Raw genomic sequence first — 13,800 nt, 5'->3', positions numbered from 1 at the left:
ATTAATTGGATTGAAAGTTGCTAAATCCCCTGGATCAGATGAGCTACATCCCAGAGTGTTGAAGGAGATGGCGATAGAGATAGTGGATGCATTGGTGGTTATCTTTCAAAATTCTATAGATTCTGGAAAGGTTCTTGCAGACTGGAAAGTAGAAAATGTAATGCCACTATTTAAGAAGGGAGGGAGAAAGAAAACTAAGTGAGGACTGCAGGCCTGTCAGTTTGATGTCAGTAGTGGGGAAAATATTAGAATCTACAATAAAAGATATGATAACTGGGCATTTAGAAAATGATGATATGATTGGGCAGGGTCAACATGGATTTATGAAAGGGAAATCATGCTTGACAAACCTGTTGGAGCTTTTTGAGGATGTTACTCAAAGCATAGATAAAGGAGAACCAGTGGATGTGGTGTATTCAGATTTTCAGAAGGCTTTCGATATGGTCCCACACAGGAGGTTGGTAAACAAAATTAGAGCTCATGGGATTGGGGGTAATATACTGCTATGGATTGAAAATTGGTTAAAGAGTAGGAATAAACGGGTCATTCTCAGGATGGCAGTTACTAGTGGGGTACCACAAGGATCAATGCTTGGGCCACAGCTGTTCACAATGTACAGAAATGATTTGGACGTGGGAACCAAATGTAATATTTCCACATTTGCTGATGACACAAAACTAGGTGGGAATGTGAGTTGTGAGGAGGAGGCAAGGAGGCTTCAAGGAGATTTGGCTAACTAAATGGGCAAGAACCTGGCAGATGGAATATAACATGAATAAGTGCAAAGTTATCCACTTTGGGAGAAAAAAACAGAAAGGTAGAGTATTCCTTAAATGGTGAGAGGTTGGGAAGTGTTGATGTCCAAAGGAACTTGGGTGTCCTCGTTCATGAGTCACTAAAAGCCAGCATGCAGGTGCAGCAAGTAATTAGGACGGCAAATGGTATGATGGACTTCATTGCAAGGGGATTTCTGGATACTAATGACATTAATGGGATATGGGGATAGGGGGGGAAAATGGCATAGAGGCAGATGATCAGCCATCTGTTTGAATGGTGGAACAGGGTTGGCAGGCTGTATGGCCCACTCCTGCTCCTATTTCCTATGTTCCTAATAGGTGCACAGAGAAAGAACCAATGCAGCACAGAGACAGCAAGCACACAGAGACTGCACCAGAAGAGGAGGAGGAGGAGCAGAGAGAAAGATTACAGAGAGAGCAAGGTCACAGACAGAGCATTAGAGGAGCAGGGTGGGAGCAGGAGCAGTGGGGGAGCTGTTACTTAATCTTGACCATGACACCCTGGGTGGTCACCAACATTGCCCACCCATGCACTAGCCTTGTATCGTGGACCAGCTGGAAGGTCTCTGCAGTCCCCAGGGGTCTGTGGACTGCAGTTTGAGAACCACTGTGCTAGAAATTGACGATGAAAATTGTGATGTGTTAACAGTATCAACTGAAGTTAAGTACATACAGGTGGAGGTCATCGATTGGATAGCTACTTGAGCACATATAAAGAGACATTTAATGACACAGGAGTTGAACAAGGTCCAGAGATATATACCTGTGATATTTCACTCTGTGAATAAATCAATCCCAAGTAAAGACTGGTTTTGGATTCTTCCTTCACCAGCTGGCTATCAGGAGTATAACATAAAGGACAGTTCCAAAAGAAGTATCCAAGACTTGAGATCTTGAGCACAAAGTCATGTTAAGGCTATTGATTGTCAGATAAACGTAAGCCTGAACTTTCAGTTTGGTGGGCAGGCGCAATCAGAGGGGACCCGGGAGCAGTCGATAAATGGACCGCTGACTGCGCTCGGTCCCTGACCGCGATTTCACGCTGGCTGGCCAATTAGCGACCAGCCAGCGAGAAGTGCGCACTGATACGATTGGTGCTGCTCGGATTGGGGGTGGGAGGAGGGCGAGCACTGAAGTCAGCGGAGGTGCTGAGGAACACAGAATGAAAGCACCCCCACAGGCAGAGAGCTGCCCCAGGGAGCCGAAGAATTTAAGTGCAAAAAAAAATAAAGATTTTAAAAAACCAGGAGAAAAAATGCCCAGACATCAGAAATAGTCACCTCAACATATACAACGTGAAAATTCTGTCTGAACATTTTTATTGCTTTTTAATTTAATTTAATTTACTTTTTAATTTAATCCCGCCTTTGGATGAGGTTGCCTGAAAAAGGCAAAGGCCGCTTTGACCGATCTGCCCACCCGCCAAGGTCGGATGGGCAGAGAAAGATCCCAGTCAAATGCGCCATTAATGGGCTTAATAGCTCTCTTAATTGTTGGCGGGTGCGCTTCCAACTTTAGCGCGTGCCAACCAACTGAAATATGGCGCGTTATTTTACACTCAAGGGTATTGGGTGTGTGCCCGCATGCCAAGTGAAAAATTCTGCCCATTGTTCTAAAGGTAGAAGAGTATCATAGGCATCTTTAAACACACGTACCTGAAGCCTCCTTGCATTTACCTCGCACGAGTGAATCTGGAATCTTCCAAAAAAATATTTAAAACTTGAAAGAAAACAACCAAATTTTAAAAAAATGACATTTAATTAAAAAATGCAAACCAAATTCAATTTAAATCTACTTTGATTAACACATTTAGGTTGTTTTTTATATTTTGGCATCAAAATGGCCATAACAGTGAGGAGAATTGTTTTGTACATTTGATCAAAATTGATGTTTGGAATTCAGGCAGAAGCTGAACTGGTAAAAGTTTAGAGTAGCTGAGCTTTGCATGAGAAAACTCATTTAGCATATGGGGTGATTTTGACTTTTGGGCAGCTCACTAGCGGAGTGCACTGGCTGAATGCTTGTACCCGCAATGAAGAGGTGGCCTTGATTTTGAGGCCCAACCTCATCTACATTGGGCGCGGTGTGCAGTGGGATGCTAAACCTGCAAATATCACGTGTGCCAACCACCCAGGAAAGTAAGGTGCGGGAAGTAGAGGATCAAGCCGTGAGTTGAGGTGTACTAATAACCATAGGGAGCATCACGGCCAAGACTGATTTTGTTCTCACCTGCTGTCCATACGCAAGCACTTTTTGTTAGGGTCACTGATTAACAATCAGGAGTGGGAAAGCCAGCTTTACCCACTTCCCTAGCCCAGAATCGCTGAGGCCAATTATAGAAACTCTATTGCTGTCCCGGTTGTGTTCACCTTGTTCAATTCTTACCTGGGATTGAACGTGAAAGCCTCTAGTCTGTATGATGCAGTCATAGGTTGCATTATTAACTGAGTGATGTCAAAATATGTGCCAGACTTTTATTTTGTCCACTGAACACTGAGGTAAAAACCATCAAGTTTATTCTTGACTTAATATGCAAGTCATCCAATTCGACTTTTATAATGATTCATAAACAGATGGAAGGAATACAGCAGCTGCAACAACAATGTGTCTTTATATACCATCTTTAACATAATAAAATGTCCAAGATGCTTAACAGAGGCATTGTAAAGTAACAATGTGACATCAAGCTGTTTAAGGCATAGATAGCCAAAAAGATGAACAAAGGGGTAAGTTTTAAGGCACGTCTTAAAGAAGGAAAGAGAGTTAGAGGGGCAGAGACGTTCAGGGAAGGTATTTCAGATCTTTAGGCCTGTGCAGATGAAGGCATGGCCCCCAATGCTTCAACAACAAAAACAGGGATGCTCAAGAGGCCAGCATTAGGGGAACACAGACATCTTGGAGGACATAGACCTGAAGGAGATTACAGAGCTAGGTAGTGATTTGAAAACGAGGATAAAAATTTTAAAGATCAAGGTATTGGTTCCCCATTAAAAGCCATGAAGGTCAGCAAGCACAGGGGGTGACAGGCGAGCAGGACTTTGTGTGAGTGAGGACACAGATAGCAGAGATTTGGATTCAAGTTTATGGAAGGTTGAATGTGAGAGGCTGGCCAGGAGTGTTTTGGAATAGTCAAGTTTAGAGGTGATGGAGGCATGGGTGAGTAGCAGATGGGGATTATAGCATCAAAGCTGGAGGTGAGGATGTAATTGGGCAAAATAGAAGCTGTAGAGATACCATGGTGAAAAGTGGACCAAAGGCTGGACAGTTGGGATTATCCAAAGTTAATCTTTTTAGGTCTCGTTAAATGTGGCAGCAAATGATTGACTGTTGCTCTAAATGAGCCTAAAACAATATTTACGACAGGTCATGACACAGCACCCATTAGTATAGTCTTCTTAAACTTGCTGTCATATAATATGTAACTAGTTGTAAACTGAACTAGAAAATAACTGCAGAAAATAGCTATGGTTTGAACTGTTAAAACTTTTGCAGCTTTAAAAATAGATAAAATTTTGCTGTAATTGAGAACTAAATAAACGTGAAGAAGTGCAAATCGATTTTGGGTAAATTCTAACGGCTGTATTAAATGTTCTGTCATCTTGGTGCAACTGTGCCTCTGCAGCACAGAACCCTCAAAGGTTAAATTAAGGCTGTTGCACCTTTAATTGGAGCAGCTCCTATCAAGCTGAAAAATGTGTGGGAAACTGCTCAGGTGCAGTTGTTGACTCGCTGAAATCCAAAGGATCATCAGCCAATATTAGTAAAATGTGCTGTATACTTGGCCCTTGGAAGTCCTGATGTAATATGGAATAACTGTTTAAGAATGAACGTGGTAAACTGCTTTTGCACCTACTTATATCCTGGTGTGAAAAAATCTTGGCTGGAATATTGAATAGCCAATTGAGGGTGAAGGAGGTTGCTCGTGAATTATAGTCATTTGTGTGCTGTGTTCTCATGGTCACTGGGAACTCGATTGCAGCTGCACAAATTAATAACACTTAGGGCTGTCAACTGCAAGAGATTCACCAGCAAATATCTCAGAGGTGGAATGCCAGAGTTTTGTTCACTGACCATTAGACTTTCAATACCCGAATACTCGTTATGAGATGACCAATGATTGACTCACTGAGAGCGGCGAACAGAGCCACCCTAAGCCTGCTGTGGGGAAGATGGCCCAACATAGAATGCAGCCCTTGCTGTTCTACCCCCCTCAAACAGATTGCTTCACTAAATCCCCCTGACCACAGTAGCATGAAGCTCTGGCAATTTTATCTCCAGGCCTCTGTTGCATGCTCCCTGTCTGTTGCATGCTCCCTGTCTGTTGCCTGCCTGAACTGGCCATTAATCAGCTGCCAGCCAGCAGGAAGGGAATCTTTCCTAGAAACTAGGCCAGGGGAGGCCAAAACGTACTTTGTAAGGCCTGGGGAAGCACTCCTACTGATTGTGGGGCTCTGCAGCAGTGGAAAATGTTTTAAACAACTTAACGTGTTGGGGATCTCTTCTGGCCCTGTACCCTCTTTCCTCTGTTTCCACCTGATGGGAAAACCACAATAGCTTCGCCACCTAGGCTGCCAGTTATCATCAGAGTCGTGCCCCAATTACATTATCAGACCCTAATCTTTATACTTAAAGAAGGACTCCACTAGATTCAGGCAGCTCCCCTTGCCAACTGCTCAGAAGAGCAGGTTAACATACAAGACAGTGGGACTGGTGTGAGAGATCAGAAACGGAAGTTAGCTGGCTGATTTCAAATGTAGATTTCCATGTGGCGGATGGGGTTAAAATCACTCCTTTTGTAAACACAGGTAACAATGCAAATATCGTTCATTATGGAATTGTCACATTTTACATAGCCAAACAATGAACAATTTGTCCCAACACAAATTTACAATCTCGCTACAATGATCTTTACCTTGGTTGTGTTGTGAAACCCATGAACTATTCTGGTACCAAAGATATTTAGCAAAGTCATATAAATTGGAAGATCATTGGAACCTTTTGGCTCTGCAATCAGAACGTATTTCGCTTCTACTTTTTCAGTAATTTCTTGGCTTATTTAAGTGGATCCAATGCATCAGCACTGGACTGTGGATTTTAGCAGCACAGCATTTGCCGAAAGACCTTTTTGAATGCCTTTGTACAAATTAAATTTTTTATACTCTCAGAATAGTTACTTGTAACAAGAATTCTTACTGTACAATTGAATTCTGATAAAGGCAATACAGCTTTGACAATATGCTTCATTACTTGAATCAGGACAATTACATACTAAGAATGACTGAGAACGCTGAAAGGACATTTTGTACTTCAATCAGGATGTCTACGTATTGAAAGTAATAAAATTAGTTTCCTTGCTTGGGAATCAGAACTAATCTTACATTAATACATCTAATCTATAGCTAAATCACCAGTTAACATTTAACATTACTAAATAATTCAAGAAAGCCCCAAGTTCAGTTTTGATGCCAAAGACGAAAACTTACAGTTCTAAAACCAACTGCTCAACCTGACTTATTCTACTACAAGGAGTCAGAGCAAAGGTTGGCATTGTTGTGATATTTTTCACCAAGATGTCTTTAGCATACTTTGCAAACATAGAGTTTGCGTTTATTAAATGTGCACGTGACACCTAGTGGCAAAGCCTTAATACTGCATCAAATTTTATTCCCATAATCTAATCGGGACAGTTTGAATCCTTTTCATGAGGTCTAATTAGAATGTTAACTATCCACTTTACAACGGACATGTGGCTAGATTCAAATTTATCTACAAATTATCTTATATGTTTCAATGCCTGTGTACTTTCAGGGACAGTAGAAAATAATTGACCCAATACTCACTTAAAATACGACATGAAATATGGTTGAAAAGGCTCATTGTAACATAGCACATGCAACCAAGGCAACAGCTTTAGGAATTTTTAACCCAATTTATTTCATTTGAGAACTATGAATTTTTTTTTGGAGGAGGTAGGGTAAACATCAATTTGTATAAAGTACAAATAATCTTTATTTTAATTCTTTAAAGACAGTTTATTTATGTCTCTCCAAGTCTAACCAACATTTTTGGCCGTACTATCTCCTTGAACGTCAAATGAAACTCACGCATCTTCTTAACTTCTGTGATTGCTATCTCAATCTTATACCAAACTATTCCAAACCAATAGTGTTTGGTTTGGAGGTTTGAGGTTTGTTTCAAATGGGAACTTTAAGCTCCTGGGCTTTTTTTCTTTTCTTAAAGCCCGAATTGTGCTTATTCTTGCATGAAAAAAATTCTAAAATCATAATTTGTAACTCAAAAGCAATTATGTTTAAATATCTAATTTTATGATTGCGCTTTGCCTTTTTACTTCCCTATACTGCCACTCCAGGACCTGAACACAAAATCTAGGCTGATACTCCAGTGCAGTACTGAAGGAGTGCTATACTGTTGGAGGTGTCGTCTTTCAAATGAAATGTTAACCCTGGGCCCTGCCTGCTCTATCGAGTGGATATGAAAGATCCTATGGCATTATTCTGAAGAACAGCTGGGGAGGTATCCCCCTGTCCAGGTGAATATTTATCTCTCAATCAACATCAACACATTGCTGTTTGTGGGAGCTTGCTGCGCGCAAATTGGATGCTGCATTTCCTACTGTATAACAGTGAATACACTTCAAAAGTGGCTGTAATGTGCTTTAGGCCATCCTGAGTTCATAAAAGATGCTACATAAATGCAAGTCTTTCTTTCATTATATTAGAAGAGACAATGGTTCAAATGCATATTAAATAATATGGGGGTAATTTTGACTTCATGTGATGGTGTAAAAGGGGCAATATTGAATCCAATGCTTATTTAGTGGAAATGCTAATTGGAAGAGATATATAAAAGGCAGCTAATTAAATAGTGCCTGTATACACTATCGTCATCCTACGTGGATTTGAGGTTGATTTTTCATCGTTGCAATGACTATCCTTGAATATTTATTCAGAGGAATACTTTCTGTTTATGAGGATACAAATGTCCTGTTTTAAAATATCAATTAACTCCATATTAGGTTGGGTCTAAATAGGAAATTGTTACAAAGCATTCTTATGCATTCCCAAGATACAAAACAGGCACTACCATTAAATCGTAGTGACCCTCAGAGAGAAAGATAAGCACAAAAAACAATCAAAAATAATGCAGAGAAAGTAAAATCAGGAAAAATGGTAAGGGAATTGTAAACTAATAACATTCTTTTAGAGCTTGTGCAACAATAACACTGGGTTATCAGTTATTTATGTCAATGGAATCGTGGCATTTCACTTTTACACAGTAAAATCCCAACTTTATTGTCACCTGTGATTTCCCAAAACTCTGCTTCATGGGTTTAACCACTGCAAGTTTCCTAGTTTACACCGAGAAAAGACATTTCTAAACAATGTAGCTTAACTATTGATTTCCAAATATAACGTTGACTGATAACATGGTATCAGAGCGTCTCCATAGTCAAACACATAGACAACACAAGGCAAGGGCAAAAGGAGAGGTACTATATACTGCCTCAGGCGATTGCTATTACTTTTCAAATGTGCTGTATTGCCGCACTGGAAAAGTAGGAAGGTTCCAAATAATTGATATTAGAGATTGAGAGACTGGAAATTTGATAAATTTTAGAGTTAAAGGAAGATCATTTTAAATAATGTTTGGTTTCAATGGAAAACAATAAAAGGGGAATATTATTAATGGAGCCACAGCAGCCGAAGTGGGCTAATGTTGTTCTTTGATAACATTTGGGAAAAATTGGGCTAAATTTAGGAGATTTAGATTGAGGTTTGGAGCATCCTGCTGAAAATTTGCGTATAGAAAATTAATAAAACATGTAACATGAAGTTGCTGTGAGAAGACCTATATGAGGTAAAATGTCTAAATGATTAGGTACATAATGTTGGCATTTGTGTGCGTTGAAATGCTTAAAAAAATCATCAAATGTTCACAAATGTTTGTACTGAGCAAAGGAATCCTTTTCCATATCAGGCATTCCCTATCAATGTCTAAATCTAGATTTAGGGTTGGGCAATAAACGCTGGCCTAGTCACGCCCCGTGAAAGAATTAAAAAAACGATCCTTCTATCCTGTCTCAACAAGGTGATCAATCTCAGAACAGTGTTCTCTATAGTAAAGCTATGAAATCTTCCATCTTTTACACTAATCTTTCTGTATTATCGCCAAATGAACTTAAAATGTATTTGGGTAAAAACATATGCTAATAGAATTAAACTGTTAATACATTCCAACAGCAATTAATGCAGCTATTTAAGCGTTGGCCAAGAGGTATTTTGCATTAGATCGAAAAACACAGATTCCAACAAAGTTGGACTTATTTGGCAGCATTTTACGATAACTTGGCTTGAATCTTCTGTTCTGGACCTCAAACCTAAAGTTGAAGGATACTGAAAGGCTGTAACAGGAATGGAGGAAGGGTGAGTGTATATCAAATGATTTTTTGTTGACTGAAACAAAGATACAAACCTGATAGCAGCACAGAATGCTAATCTGTTGACCTCTTCATTGACAGGAGCACAGTGGCTACATCATACATGTACCTATCGCACAATGAGGATGGCAGCTTCCACATCTGCAGTCACACTGCCAGGAGTAACAGAATAAAGCCTATCCTGTGATTTCAATGTGACGTTACCAATTTGGGGACCTCATGAACTTAACCAGACTGTTAAGAACTTTGAAAGAACTGGCAGTGACTGATCAAGAAGTCTGATGCATTGATATCGGAAAAAGAAAGATGTCCTATTAGCGTAAGCAGGTGAGCAGGAGTTTTAACCTACAGACCGGATCATGCTTGATGCTGATACTGATTGCTAAAAAAGGAAAGTACTCCTTATAAGCACTAATATTCCTCACCTTGATAAACAACCCAAGTTTAGTCTTCACAGCCACCAAGCCATCAAGTTCCAGAAAAAGTGTTGAATTCTCTTATATAAATAAACATAATTTCTATCCAAGTATGATGGATAGAACCACTTGCTATTCACACTGATTGTAAAGAATCACAAATCAACTTATTGCTGAAAATATTGCTGTTTTCAATTGTTGAAAACGGCTTTTTGCTTTATGTGTAATACGTAGTTTTCTAAGGTATTTTCAGTTCTTGTTTAGACTAAATTGCTGAATGAATGATAATAGAGGTTGTGTTACAAAGATTAACAGATTGGCTAGTTTTATGTGCAGTTTAAAGAAATCCTGATCCAAGCACAATTCTGATTTCAGCATATTACATGTTGATGAAGTAGTTTGAATTTATCGGGATTTTACTGCATTAGTGATCAAAGTTTAGTCTTCAGATTTACCTAGCCAAAGACTTGAACCTGCACCTAGTAATTAGATGCTTTGGAAGTTATAATTCAATCTCTAATATTTATGTAACATCAAGCTATAGTCATTTAATTTCATATCTATAACCTTTTTGAAGCAAATTGTGGCTAGATTGTTATTTACTTCATGCATTTTTGTCTTTTTTGGTGAATTTTGTTACAGGTAATAGGGAATCTATTTTTTGTACCCATGTCAGCACTCCTAAGTCACACTTCGAGTTAAACACAGATCAAAGCTTCCTCTGCTTCATTTCAACAATATCCCTTAACCCCGACCTCATGGGTAATATCAACATGATATTCTGTTTTCTATGCTATCTATCCTTTGACATCTCTTGAATTGAGACCAGTAATTTCATGCCAATTAGTTCCAAACTTTGACCAGTGATATGTTTTTGAATTTATGACAGGACAGCCTGAACTAATTTCAGAAAGGGCTATTATAACCAATAGAAGGGAAATATTCACTGTCAGTTTGATAACATTCAGATCCATGACCCATATATGAATGGGTAAAGAAGTGGTATGATGCAGTTACTCTTACCCCTTTATCATAAAATATTTACTTTTTTATTCCCCCTTGGGATGTGGGTGTCTCTGGCTAGGCGAGCATTTATATTGCCCATCCCTAGTTGCCCTTGAGAAGGTGGTGGTGAGCTGACTTGTTGAACAGCTACGGTCCATGTGATGTAGCTACATCCAAACTGCTGTTAGGGAGGGAGTTCTAGGATTTTGACCCTGTGACAGGGAAGGAATGGTGATATATTTCCAAGTCATGATGGTGAGCGGTTGGAGGGAAACTTCTAGGTGGCAGTGTTCTCCTATGTCTGCGGCCCTTGTCCTTCTAGATGATAGTAGTCATTTCAAATAGGGTTTGAAAGATGCTGTCTAAGGAGCCTTGGTGAGTTCCTGCAGTGCATCTTGAAGATGGTACACACTGCTATCACAGTGCATCAGTGGTGGAGGGAGTGAATGTTTGTGGATTGGGTGCCAATCAAGTGGGTTGCTTTGTCTGGTGTCAAGCTTCTTGAATATTGTTGGAGCTGCACTCATCCAGGCAAATAGAGAGTATTCCATCATATTCCTGACTTATGCCTTGTGGATGGTGGACAGGCTTTGTGGAGTCAGTAGGTGAGTAATTCGCTGCAGGATTCCTAGCCACTGACTTGCTTTTGTAGCTACAATATTTATATGGCTAGTCCAGTTCAGTTTCTGGTTAATGGTAACCCCTAGGATGTTGATAATAGGGGATTCAGTGATGGTAACACTGTTGAATATCAAGAAGCAATGGTTTGATTCTCTCTTGTTGGAGATGGTCATTGCCTGGCACCTGTGTGGCAAGGATGTTACTTGCCACTTGTCAGCCCAAGCCTGGATATTGTCCAGGTCTTGCTGCATTTGTACATGGACTGCTTCAGTATCTGAGGAGTTGCGAATAGTTCTGAATATTGTGCAATCATCAGTGAACATCCCCACTTCTAACCTTATGATGGAAGGAAGGTCATTGATGAAGCAACTGAGGATGGTTGGGCCTAGGACATTACCCTGAAGAACTCTTGCAGTGATCCTGGAACTGAGATGATTGGCCTCCAACAACCACAACCATCTTCCTTTGTGCCAGGTATGACTCCCTGATCCCCATTGACTCCAGTTTTGCTAGGGCTCCTTGATGCCACACTTGGTCAAATGATGCCTTGATGTCAAGGGCAGTCACTCTCACCTCACCTCTAGAGTTCAGTTCTTTTGTCCATGTTTGAACCAAGGCCATAATGAGATCAAGAGCTGAGTGACCCTACCAGAACCCAAACTGCATGTCAGTAAGCAGGTTATTGCTAAGCAAGGACCACTTGATAGCACCGTTGATGACCCCTTCCATCACTTTACTGATGATCGAGAGAAGACTGATGGGGCGATAATTGGCCAGGTTGGATTTGTCCTGTTTTATGTGTACAGGACATAGCTGGCCATTTTTCCACATTGCTGGGTAGATATTAGTGTTGTTACTATGCTGGAACAGCTTGGCTAGGAGGGGGGGTGGGTGGGGTGGGTTGCGGCAAGTTCTGGAGCACAAGTCTTCAGTACCATTGCCAGAATATTGTCAGGGCCCATAGCCTTTGCAGTATCCAGTGTCTTCAGCTGTTTCTTGACATCTGTGTTGCTGGGGACCTCTGGAGGAGGCCGAGATTGATTATTCACTTCTGGCTGAAGATTGTTGCAAATGCCTCAGCCTTATCTTTTGCACTGATGTGCTGGGCTCCCCCATCATTGAGGATGGGGATATTTGTGCAGCCGCCTCCTCCAGTGAGTTAGAACCATAGAACCATAGAAAACAGCACAGAAGGAGGCCATTCGGCCCATCTTGTTCATGCCAGCCCAAGGACACCCAGGTGCCCTTTGTAATCCCACCTTCCTGCACCCGGCCCATAGCCCTGCAGTTAACAGCACTTAAGGTGCAGATCCAGGTACTTTTTAAAAGAGTTTAAAGTTTCTGCCTCTACCACCAATTTGGGCAGCGAATTCCAGACACCCACTACCCTCTGTGTAAAAAAGTTCTTCCACATGTCCCCCTACACCTTCTGCCACTTATCTTGAATCTATGTCCCCTGGTTCTAGAATTTCCACCAAGGGAAACAATTTTATCCTGTCCACTCTATCTATTCCCCTCATAATTTTGTACATCTCAATCAAGTCACCTCTCAGCCTTCTTTGTTCTAAGGAGAATAACCCCAACCTATCCAATCTCTCCTTATAGCTACACTTTTCTAACCCTGGCAACATTCTTGTAAATCTCCTCTGCACCAGAGCTATTACATCCTTCCTATAATGTGGTGACCAGAACTGCACACAATACTCCAGTTGTGGCCTCACCAGTGTTTTATACAATTCCAACATTATAACCTTACTTTTATATTCTATACCTCTGCCAGTGAAGGAAAGCATTCCATATGCCTTCTTTACAACCTTGTCTACCTGAACTGCTGCCTTCAGGGACCTGTGTACTTGTACACTTCATCTACCCCTCTTAGTATATTCCCATTTATTGTGTAATCCCTGTAACTGTTTGACCTCCCTAAATGTATGACCTCACACTTCTCTATGTTAAAATCCATCTGCCACTTTACCACCCGCTCCACCAACCCTTCTATATCGTTTTGGAGATTATGGCTATCCTCTACACTATCCACTACTTGGCCAATCTTGTGCAAATTTCCCAATCGTGCCCCCCACGTTCATGTCCAAATCATTAATATATAACACAAACAGCAAGGGTCCCAACACCGAGCCCTGTGGAACACCACTTGAGACAGCTTTCCATTCACAAGGGGGTCCATCGACCATTACCCTTTGTTTCCTGTTACAAAGCCAACCTTTTATCCGGTTTGCTACATTACCCTGAATCCCATGGGCTTTTACTTTCCTGACCAATCTGCCATGTGGGACCTTGTCAAATGCCTTGCTAAAATCCATGTACACAACATCCACTGCACTACCTTCATCAACCCTTCTTGTCACTTCCTCAAAGAATTCAATCAAATTTGTGAGGCAAGACCTTCCTTTAACAAATCCATGCTGACCATCCCTGACTACTCCATGCCTTTCCACATGACAGTTAATTCTATCTCTCAGGATTGATTAATTTGTTCACCACC

General features: G+C 40.7%; 1 long non-coding RNA gene across 1 annotated transcript in view; it reads left to right on the top strand.

Moving 5' to 3' along the window:
* The window catches only part of LOC121281025, a 28,592-nt gene extending 21,373 nt beyond the window's left edge, over positions 1-7,219 (top strand). The window contains exon 3 of the long non-coding RNA XR_005943794.1: positions 7,168-7,219. This is a non-coding gene — a long non-coding RNA (uncharacterized LOC121281025). The remainder of the gene's footprint in view (positions 1-7,167) is intronic.
* Positions 7,220-13,800: the final 6,581 nt, after the last annotated feature.

Source organism: Carcharodon carcharias, chromosome 8 (genome assembly GCF_017639515.1).
Source record: "Carcharodon carcharias isolate sCarCar2 chromosome 8, sCarCar2.pri, whole genome shotgun sequence".
Taxonomy (NCBI): domain Eukaryota; kingdom Metazoa; phylum Chordata; class Chondrichthyes; order Lamniformes; family Lamnidae; genus Carcharodon; species Carcharodon carcharias.
Note: the sequence above shows the minus strand (reverse complement) of the source record. Positions and strands in the feature narration are given on the sequence as shown.